This window comes from Castor canadensis, chromosome 9 (genome assembly GCF_047511655.1).
Source record: "Castor canadensis chromosome 9, mCasCan1.hap1v2, whole genome shotgun sequence".
Taxonomy (NCBI): Eukaryota; Metazoa; Chordata; class Mammalia; order Rodentia; family Castoridae; genus Castor; species Castor canadensis.
The window spans coordinates 144,736,079-144,748,201 of NC_133394.1; the positions used below are offsets into that span (position 1 = coordinate 144,736,079).

Sequence of the window (12,123 nt, forward strand, 5' to 3'; positions counted from 1 at the left end):
CCTCTTCTAAATCACTTGTTCCCTTTAATAACCTCAAAACAAAATTATGTTCCTGCCACCCTGTCCTTGTCAGTAACCACCTACATAGCTCTCCCAGTATCAAGTCCAAACCTGCTAGTGGATAGGACACTTCAAATTTATTGGTAACTGACCTCTTTCCTTTTACCACCTGACACTGCCCATGTTCTCTGATCTCTTGAATCACTCACGTCTTCTCTCAACTTTGCCTTTGCACATGATGATTCTAATTCCTGGAGTGCCCCTGACCTCTTTTCACCTAGTAAATGTTTCCTTACCTTTTAGGACCCATCTCAAAATCTTAATCTTTCTTAACTTGCCTAAACAGTGAGCTTAACTCTCTTCTATGCTTCTCACAGCATTGTATATGTTTTTATTATAATGGGTGTCACATGGACAATAATTATCCCTGAGTTCCCCTGACCTGCTACAATAATTACGAATGCATAATACTTGCTGGTTAGTAATTGATTGATGAATGCTGGAGGAGGGAAAGATACAAGGAAGTGAAGGAAGAAAAGAAGAGAAAGGAAGAAAAGTGATGTGACATTTTGTGGAGATCTGTGGCCTTATTGACATAAGTTTGCTGGAGGGAAAAAATTCAAAATGAGCAGACTACAAAAAGAAAAACCTCACCCCCTTTCCAAAATTCAAAATGAGCAGACTACAAAAAGAAAAACCTCACCCTCTTTCCAATATTTTCCTTGTTAATTAATACTAAACTAAATGCTGTATTCTAGCTATTACAAACTCCATTCTGGTTATTATACCATCTAAGTATGAACTCATTGATGAAAGAAAGCATACGGATCTTTCCTAGATGACAAAGTATAGCCCCCAACAATAAAAGACCTTTGCAAATGGTTTTACTCTTCTGGAGCCTGGGAGATCTGCCATCCAACTGTGATACTCCCATTTGGAAGAAAGGCCTTTGGTCTCTGAATTAGTTCCTGCCACAATGCTCATTGGGCACTCAAGTTCAATGACTTGCTGCTGTATTGTCACTTGTCTTCTCTCCTAAAGGCCTCACTAACTCAATTCAATTGTATGCCTTTGGAAGTGGGGGCTATGCCGTACATATTCTTCTATATTCCTACTCCTTATTGATTCACTTTTGTTTCCAGAAACTATCTGTTGAGGACGTATTTTGTGTCAGATACTATGCTAGGCACAGAGGATACAATTGAGAACAGAACTGAAAATACATACATTATTCTGTTGATCCTAAGAAGCTGTAAATAAATGTTGTCATTGATAAGTTATGATGATTCTCTCCCTAATTGTTTAGGTAGAGTCATACACAGTGAGGCTGCAGACTGAAACTGACCTACTAAATTGGAATCTTGCTTGCTACAACCTGGTCCTACAGGCTGGTCATGGGTGGAGGCCTGTGATGAATACAGAGTATTGCGATATGGCAATATGGCAGATTCAGCATGAAGGCAGTAGAAATCACTCACCAAAATACATTCTAATCCTAGCTTCAAATGGGATTTTCCTTTTTTTTTTATCTCCTGTTGTTGTGACACTATACTTTGCAAATACATAAAGCAAATAATACTCTATCTTGTAGTTGGAAAACCAAAGTTCAGAAGCAGTTATTTGCTTTAAGTAGTTTGTATAGAATGGGCAATAACCACACGCCTCTCCCCCATGCATCAGTTAGGTTTCTGTAGCTTTGACAAATACATGAGGAAAAAACTTAAAGAGGGATTGTTGATTGGTTCAGAGTTTTAGAGGGTTTAGTCAATCAAGGTAAGGAAGGCAGAGGAACTCACATCGTGGTGGCCAGAAAATTAGACACACACACACACACACACACACACACAGAGAGAGAGAAAGAGAGAGAGAGAGAGAGAGAGAAAGTACCTACACTAGCAGACTTTTCCTTTTTCCCCTTTTATTCCATCTTGGTGCCTTTGGGATGGTGCCACCCAAATCAGTGTGGGTCTTCTCCCCTTCATTATTCCTCTCTGGAAATACTCTCACAGACACACCCAGAGGTGTGCTTTGCTGATCTCTTAGTTGCTTCTTAATACAATAAAGTTGCTAAGAGAGACCATCACATCCTACCTCTTAGTCTTCTGCCTAATTAAGTGGCCCTTGGACTAGCACCACAGGAAGAGGCAAAGAGGGGGCTACAAATAGCTAAGCAAAATGGAGCCACAGTGACAGACACTTCAACTCAGTGGCTGAGTTCTATAATGTTGAGGACATATCTGTACTCTCATGCTCACTGCAGCATTATTTACAGTAACTAAGTTAGGGGATCAACTTAAGTATCCACCAGTAGATAAATGCATGAAGACAATGTGCATATCTGTCTGTCTATCTATCTATCTATACTATGGAATACAATCCATCCTTAAAAAACAAAGAAATTCTTTTGTTTATAATGGCATAAATAAATCTGTGGAACATTACACTAAATTAAAAAAGCCAGGCACAGGAAAACAAAAAGCCCATGTCCTCACTTGTAGGTAGAGTCTAAAACAAGCTCATAAAAGCAGAGTAGAATGGTGGTTGCCAGAGGCTGGGGGTGGGACGTGGGCTGAAGAGATGATGGTAAAATGGTAATCTTTGGAACAGATAGCATTAGTATCTGTGAGGGTGACAACCATCATCCGTGATGTGGAAGTTATTGTGAGGATAACCAGAAGTATTGTAAATACAGTTCTCTATAGTGTCTTAAGCAGTAGAAATGTTTAAGTAAGCAAATAAAAAGTCATAGCTGTCTGCATGGCAGATGAGTGGACTTCTAGAATGAACTAGAAAGTCAGTTGGAAGAACACAATACTAGTCCTAGGGACTGAACAGTAAAAGCAAATATAAAAGAAAAAAATTACCAAACAACATACAAATGGATAATGGTCATTGTAGCAACATACCTGTTTATCAGTAGCAGAAGGAAAAATCCAAGTTAAAAATGAAAAAAGACACTGAATTTCTCCTACACCTAGGAAAAGAAGAAAACTTACTGAAAGTTAAATGTTAAATGTATTTCAATGACTACTTAAACCATCTAAGGAAGACCAGTACATATGTAGGGAAACTTCAGATTTAAGAAGAGAGTTGAATTCCAGTACCAGTACTATCACCTGCAGGTGGGATGTATTAACCTGGGCAAGTTAACCAATTTCATCCTATTTTCTCCTTTGATAAACAACAGGGAAATATGCATGAATATATTCAAAATATAATTATTTCACTGTGTAGTTGATATAAAAGTTTTGACTGCATCACTGCTTCCTCTGTATCTATTGAGATGATTATGGTGTATTACACCACAATTCAATGTATTACATTGATTGAGTTTCAGATTCTAAACTAGCCTTGCATTCCTGGGATAAATCCCACTTGGCCATGGTATATAACTTTTGGTAAGTCATTAGATCTGGATTGCTTATGTTTTCTTGAGTATATCTGTATCTTCAGTCATGCGTTGCTTAATTACGAGAATACTTCTGAGAAATGTGTCCTTAGGCAATTTTGTAACTATGTGACCATCAGAGCATATTCTTACACAAAATAAAGATAACTGCAATGCTACTGTGTGATATAATCTTACATGACCACCATCATGTATGTGATCCATAGTTGAGCAAATGTTGTACAGCACAACTGACTGTATACTCGTAAGGAATATTGATCTGTAGGTTTTTCTTCCTTGTAATGTTTTTGTCTGCAGTAATAAATTTTGTCTTAAGGTCTGTTTTGTCCAATACTAATAGAGCCACTAGAGCACTTTTGGATATTGCCTATATAGTACACAGTTTTCTGTACTTTTATTTTCAACTTACTTGTAAATTTGAATCCACTGTGACACTTGTAGTTGGCATGTAATTGGACTATGTGTTCTCCATTTTGCCATTCTCTGCCTTTGGATGAGCAGAGGTACAAACTTTTATTGGTGGAATGATATAGTCATTATTTCATAAACTGTATTCATTGATTTTTACAAATTAGTTAATGATAACTAGCATATTAACATCATAACTGACCTGTTTCTAATTAATAAAAATGGATTAATCATTTTTATCAGATCTGTATTATTTTAATTTTGATCTCTTTTCATAAGCTTTCAGGATTCATTTTGTAATTATTTCTCAAAGCCTTTATAATATTTCTTGTAATGGATATTAACACATTTATTTAAATTGAAAAATAAAAGCAGATTTTTTTTTTCTGAAAAAATTCAGTTTGGCTTATTGATTTGTCAATCCAATATATGGTGTACATTTTCCATAAATTGAGTTAAACATGAAGCTCTACAGTTTTTATTTCATATATATATATGAAATCCAAGGGGAAAGTACACCATATTTGAAATCAATGAGAAAAAAAATTTCCAAATATTTAGAAAGAATTTTTTCACTTTTTAATACAATCATGAATATCAAATTATAATATTTGGATTGTGTTGGATACATTTAAAAATGATAAAGTAATGATGTTTAAAGTAATATATATATATACAGAAAATTACCTCCTTTGCAACAATTTCAGTTTATAATATTTTTAAATGAGTTAAATTATATAATGTACTTGAATGTGTTCAAATATAATGCCCATTTAAAAATATTTGAAACTTCAGATAATTCTTAAGGTAAAGAACTGAAGACTTAGATTAGAGAATAAAGCCATTCCAGATTCATATCCAGTTGCCTTATTTATTTGTATCTTCCCAGTGCTAATGACATTTCAATCATTGAGTGAATGAATGGATTAAATATCCTGAATGGTATCATTACAAATTATATGCTTATTGTCTAAGATAAGGACCACCCTGGATCCAGAGTTCTTCTTTCCTAGGTTAGGTAATTATCAGTTGGTAGGTAGAGAGAGCTGAGTTCTACTGGAGATGAGGAAAGAGAGGGGCAGTATAATGCCTATCGTTCTGGATGGAGAAGATAATCCTAGGTAGCTAGTTTAACTTTGTCAGACTCAGAAAAAGAGAGAAAGGCTGAACATAGACTTAAGAGAGATCAACAAAGTATTAATATCCATATACAACAATTAATTTAAATTTTATAAGCATTTCTTGAACATCTTCTTCTTGTTTGACACTGTTAGGCACTGAAGAAAGATAGGATATATAAACAATGTACTTAAACCAAGAAGTCTGATGAAGCAGGGTAATTCCTAGAAGAGGGATATATTATTTTGTAGGTTCAACTATTTGACATTGCTCTTATTTGCCTATTTTTCAACTGACCCAAACTGTTAATTCATATGGTTCAACCTAGAGGTATTTGTAAATTCAGATAAGAGAACAATAAATCTGGAGAGATTGATTAATCAGGAATGCTGTCAGTAGCACTTGAGCTGGGCGTTGGAGAATGAGGAAGAAGGTGAGTGAATAGATAGGTGGTAGACAGGGGATCTGAGGTAGCAGGATAGTGGAAGTGGAGAGGAATGGAAGGTGCAGGTGTGTTCTCTGAATTGATATCTGGGACTCGTGACTAAGAGTAGAAAGAAAGTGGCCTGAGGTTTATGTGAAGAGTTCTGTGGGCCCAGGAAGATACTAATGAGTTGGCAAAGGTAAACCACTAAAGGTTTTCCTAGAGGGAGTATTGTAAACAGATACAAACTTTAGAAGAATATCTCAGCTGGCTGAATGAGGAGTGGTAGTAGGTATTGCAGTTGACACTGGAGGCAATGAGATGCTTAGAAAACTCCTTCAGCTGTCAAGATGGACTCCGTAAATGGGGTTGAGAAATGGAACATGTTTCTCTGATAGAATTGTCATGATTTGGGCAATGATTATGTTTGAGGGGTTATTTTATGATGCACAGATTCTGAGTGGAGGAGGAGAGTAAGCTATGTGGAGATATCCTAGAGTAAGAGTAAGGTTTTGGTCTATGGGTCATAGCTCTTTGGTGTACTGTTGATAACTGAAGCTATAAAAGTAGAAGTGATCATTAGGGAAATTTAACTTGGGAGAAAGGACAATAGAGTAAAGGAAAGAGGACAGAGAAGGGGGTCAGGAATGGAGGTGTACTTGGCACTTTACAACATTTTGTCTCCTTATTTACCTTTGTCTGCCATTCAAAGGTACTGTAAGACTAGCTGCAAAGGCAGGAGCTAGATCTTATCTATTCTTTGCATCCTCGAAGCTCACACATACCCAAGAGGTAGCCATTTAAAAAAAAAATGTTTGCCGGATCATACCTTAACCTTCATGGGGTATTGTCTTTTGTCTAGGTTAAAAGTATTATTCTCAATGCCACACAGGTGCCATTGCATTTCATCCTTCACAATAGCTGTATGAGTCAATATTATTATTATATCTATATTTTTAAAAGTGAAGAAACTGGAGCATGAACTTTTTCAGGGTTATAATTGAACCATGCATGTGCCTGAATCCAGAGTAAGTAGAGTCAGAATGACTTCCACTTTGCACATTGAAGTTTATAATTGAATTTCATAAAAATTCTGGTATCCCCAGTAACTGTGAGATATAGTGAGGGGGAAAAATATTATTCACATATGATTGGTAAGTAAATGAAAGCTAAATTTAAATAAATTCATGAAGACACTTGACTTTCAAGTGGCAAACTACCATCTTCAGAGTTACAGTACAGCTGTTCAGTTTTGCAACTATTTAGTCTTGTCATTTCTGTTCAGTCTTGAAGCGTTGTCTGCTGAATTTCTCAACAAGATGGAGTGCCTACCTTGGTGGCAGGAGGCTATGGAAAAGGCAGGAAGAACTTTTGGACTAGGAGGACATATTTTCTTGGGACTTAAGAACTATGTTCAGGTAAGATGTCTTGTCAAACTTACTTGTGAATTCTGGCATTGTCTCTTTTATTAATAATCAAGAATGCTTGAAATTTAGGTACAAACCATGTGTAAAAATGATTGGTTTGTTCATTTTAAATGTAAACAGGAGATAATCTACTAACTTGTTATTTCTTCATCGTTGCTGGAGACATAACTTGGAATGCTTCCTTAGGCATAATGCCAGGGATCCCTTTACAGTCTAAAAAGCCTCAGTCCTTTTAGAGCCCTCTGTAGTTCATTTACATAAAAAGGTTAAGATATGCCCTCTTAATAGGAGAATTGAAATGAGAATGATAGTTCTGAATTTCTATAGGTACTTGTTTAACCTAATCCACAACCACACATAGACTCTTCTTTGATGGCTAGTCTGCTTAGATAGGAGAGTCTCACAAAAGATTTGAAAGGAATTGAAAATGAGATTGATAATAAGCTTTATATTGTGCTCAGCTCATTCTAATTTAGAAAAAAAATGTCCCAGTAAGTATGACAGATACTGCCTTAGTTGAAATTTATGAATTTTGGGCAAGGTTGTCTTGCTATTTCTCTGACATTACACAAGATTGGTTATTTTGCCAAGTTTCACCATTGCTAATGTAGAATCTGAAGCAGCAAATACCATTGAGGATTCATAGAAAATAAATTTCCTGATTTGTAAGTTAAGTGTAGATTTATTTATGAAGAAAGTGAAAGCATATTCTCTATGTGGGCAATGTATTTAGTCTTTTAACTTCCAAAACAAGCAATGTTATGGGAATTAAAAAAGAGTCACCTGCATCCTTTGTGCTGAAGGTAAGAAAAGAGTGAGGAAGGAAGGAAGGAAGAAAACAAGGAATAAAGAAAGAAAGGAAAGAAATTCAACAATTCTCGCATATAATGTTAACCATTAACATTTATAATACTGTTAACAATTTATAATATGAAATGCTAACATTTATTTAGCTCTATCTTCAAGGCCTTATTCTGAATATTTAATACACTACAGCTTTGCGATAAATACTACTGTTGTCCTCATTCACAAGAGAGTAAACTGAGGAACAGAGATGTTCCAGTTTGCCAAAAACCATGGAACTAATAGTAGAGCCAGTACTCTGGAACTTCTCTTCTTAATCCATTGTGCTAAAACTGTTGTGGGCCTCACAGCGTTGTCTCCACTAAACTCAAGAAGACGTCCAAGAAGTGGCAGTTTAGATCTTTGAAAGATGGGAGTAAATTTAGAAAACAGTGATGGTAGAGAATTTACAGTGTGCGAAAATGAACTCTGTAGATTTAAGGAGTCCTTCATGTACTTTAGACCTTTGAGTTTCATGGAGGTCTGTAGCAATATCTCTCTCTGCAATAGAAATGTGACAGTGCTGTAGATACATGACACTGCTGCATGGTAGGATGTTTTTCCTATTGATCTTACTAAAACTGGAGGCCACAGCTTCCCACTGCTGCCTTTTCACCCACTGATTGTGACATTCCTCTATATCAAATGCCATGTAAGTGCATGACAGTTCTTATTTCCTCCCTCCCTTTCATTCTCTAAGTCAACAAAATTAGTTAAACTAGCCAGGCTGTGATGAGTACTGATGATTAAATAAATAAATACATAAGACAGATGTCACTGGCCTTTACAGAGACTCAACACAGTTTTTTAAATGATCATCTGTTCATGGGACAAGCAGGTACAAAAAAGGGATGATTACTTCATCCTGGTTCCTTGGAGAAAGGCTTCAAAGAAGAAGTTAGTACTGAACCGAGACTTAAAAGATGTATAAATTGGGTGAGAAATGTTCAAAAGCATTTCAAGAAAAGGGATCAGCAAGAATAGCAGAGGCTTACAGGAGCCAAACAGGAAGACATGTTGTGGGGAGTGAAGAGAGGCCAGTCTGGATGGAGCACAGGCATGAGATGAGGCCACTGGACCAAGGCTGGAGAAGTAGGCAAGGGCCAGACCTAGAAAGGCAATGAGAAAGATTTGTCACTGAAAATCTACGCCCAGGACTAAAAACCCACACAGCATCTCTTTATGATAGTCAAATTGTTGAAATTTGACTGAAGTTTATCATATACTAACTGAGCTTCAGGGCTTTATGGATGCTGGAGACCTTTGCTAACATATTCCATGCTGTCTAACACAGGTTCTGGCAAGATTGACACATCATCTTCGATCATAACAAATAGCTGGTAAGAGCTAAAGATCAGCTTGATCTTTGATGTAAGCCATAAAGAATACTTTTTACACAATCATCTCAGAACTTTTAGCAGCATCTATTTTACATTAATGAAAAAGTATGTTACTGAGATTCAGTATTAGTAACTTACTGTATTTCATTCCAGATATTTTCATCAATTTTTAAAAATAAATACACACTGATTGCATTGTTCTATAAGCATTTTAAAATATTAAATCATCTGCTCTAACAACACAGACGTAGGCTCTGTTATTATTCCTACTTTATAAATGAGACAGCAGTTGAGCAATTTGTACAAAGTTACAGAGCTAGTAAGTGATAGAGGTGGGAAGCGAGTGCAAGTCCCAGTCATTTACTCCAGAAATATTAGGTCATCTTTGTTCCTAATTATCATTTATCTACTCTTCCAATTTATTTCAGATTTTTCCCAAGTTAAATTACTGGGCCAATTTTGAAATGTCTTTGACCACTTGTTTAATTATATTATGCAAATATAATTTACACATATGCAAGTATCACATGAATATATATGCAAATATATATATATATATATATATATATTATATATGGTGTGTATTATAGATCAGTAGTACTCAGTCCTGGATATACACTAGAATCATACATTGCTTTAAAAATTTGTTATTGGCTCCAGCCCCACATCGCAAGGTTCTGATTTAGTTGATTTGGGTGGAGCCTGGACATTGGTATTTCAAGGATTCCCCATGTAATTCTAATATTCATCAAGGTCAAGAAGTGCTGATATAGATCAATCCTGTATTGATAATTTAATGCACTATGCTACATATTTTGCATATATTATTGTCATTCCACAGGATAACCTCATTAGATAGGTTATAATTACTCATGTTAACAGATGAGGAAGTTGAGGACCCAAGAGGTTACACAATTTTCCCATGTTCATAAATGGGTAGAGAGAGGATGTATGTTTTCCTCCCATAACCACCACACATATCACAGCATAAAAATTAATTGATTGACCGTCATACATTAATTTGTCTGCATTTGGGAATATATTTGTTTTGTAGGTAGGAGCTAAGCCTCTAAAAATCTGGTTAACTTGACCAATGTTCTATTCAGTTTCTCAGTTTCTTAAGAATACCTTTTAAACTAAATTACATCTATATTTCTATTATATACAGTATAGCTTTTATATGATATAAAATTACATATAACTTACATTTGTTCCGTTATACTTTTTCTTTTGCATGTCTGAATTTGAATACATAAAATATTCTAAATAAGCCTCCAAATACATGAATAGTTTATGAATCACTATGGGCTGTTTTTTATTTCTGTTGAGAATAAAATGATAGAAAATCAATTTATCCTTAGCAGAAAATATTTAGATTACACAGTGTGAAGAACATCCCAATGATAAGAAACTTCTGATGGTAATAGTTTTGGGCACATGTCTGATATGTGCCAAGTAATATGCCTGCACTTTCCCTGTGTTATTTCATTTCATCTACTCAATGCATTACCTTATCTCTATATTTAAGATTCCTGAATTTACATATTTAGTTCAGGACTTGCTTATGGATTCCTACTTATTTTTTCAATTGCCTATCTGATATTTCCACTTGAACGTTTCATATGTACCTCAGAAGTAAAATGTCCAAAACGAAGCTCTCAATTTTCCTCCAGTTTTTAATTCCCTTGGTCTTCCAAAATTCAGTAAATGGTTCTACCATCTCAGTTCTCATGCCAGAACACTAAGACTCATCCTTGATTCTTTTTCCTTACTCTCAAAAATGGGTTTGCTGATTTCATCTCTCAAATCCCTGCATTTCTCTCTATTCCTATTGTGAACACTACAGTCCCATCCATCAATTTCTCTTGAAAGAATCATTCTGATAGTCCCCTCTCTGTCTCCTCATTTCCAATCCTGCCCTCTTATTGTCCATTCTTCAACCAGCAGCCACTCCTATATCCAGGCTCTTAACTTACTTGCTTAAAATCGTTCATTGATTTCCTTGCCCTGGCTTATAAGGTGCTGCATATTCTACCATCAGCTCATATCATGTAACCCTTTGCTCACCCACACTGGTCTTTCAGTTTTGTAAACAAAATTTTCCCATGTCTTAGAACTTGTGCTTGATATTTACTTGACCCAGAAGACTCTTCTCTCAACTCCTTGGCTGGATCTTCATCTTCCAAGTCTCATCTAAGATATAATTTTCTCTTAGGGACTTTAATGAACCATCCTCTCCAAATAACCCCCTCCTTAGAACATTCTCTATTTCCTTAATAGCACTTATAATCAATCGGCAAGATTGAATTTATTCATTTATTTTATTGTCTATTTACCTCATTTGAACGTGAGACCAATGATAGGATCCTATGTACTTTGTTTTGATTTATCCCCAGCTGGTTCCTTAGCATGTGACATAGCATGGCTAAGAAGTAGATGTGCTCACAATAGAATGTATTTTTGTTTCATGTTAAGTGAATATACTGGTGTAAATTTTTGATATGTAATAAAAATCATAGCGCTCTCTTCTTGGAATTTTAGGAGAAAAAACTAGACTAATGGTTCCCAAACCATATTTTATGTGGTAATGAAATAAGAGATAAAAATCAAAAGCCAAATTTGTGTGCCAAGATTCTTCTACTGCTGTTAAGTAAAGTAAGCCTATTTAGAAACAAAAACCAAAAAAGTCACACTTTCTGTGTTCACTATCATTTACCAGACAGAATGTTAGAGAACTAATGTCATTAGGACAAAGACTACCTATGGAAAGTCAGTGAATATGACTGGAAGAAAATGACCAATAAATAGTTTGAAGAAGTTGGTAGTTTTACTAGACAGTCATATACAGTACAAAAACATTTGGACTTTATCATAAAGGGAGTGAGGAGCTCTATAGGAAAAAAAAGGTTTTCATTAGGAATATTATGTAGTTTAATTTACATTTTAAAGTGATCATTTTGCAACCAGTGTGGCAAATGGCTTGGAAAGAGATGAGACACAAGTCAAGGAGTTCGGTTAGAAGGTTTTGGGATAATCTAAGAGCAGGATTGACGTAAGGAAATGTCACAGAGGATGAACAGAAGGAACAGGTTCCTGCTATTTGGATATTCTTGGAATTATTCTGAGAGGCTAGAATCTTGTATCTAGTTTTGG

The 12,123-nt window shown here is 35.5% G+C and overlaps 1 long non-coding RNA gene across 2 annotated transcripts in view; it reads left to right on the forward strand.

Annotated features, from left to right (window-relative positions):
- Nucleotides 1-4,508: 4,508 nt before the first annotated feature.
- The window catches only part of LOC141411007 (uncharacterized), a 69,621-nt gene continuing 62,006 nt past the window's right edge, over nt 4,509-12,123 (forward strand). The window contains exons 1-2 of one of the 2 annotated variants that reach the window (XR_012435866.1): nt 4,509-6,778; nt 8,925-8,970. This is a non-coding gene — a long non-coding RNA (uncharacterized lncRNA). The remainder of the gene's footprint in view (nt 6,779-8,924; nt 8,971-12,123) is intronic. The other variant, XR_012435867.1, reaches the window with a different exon arrangement.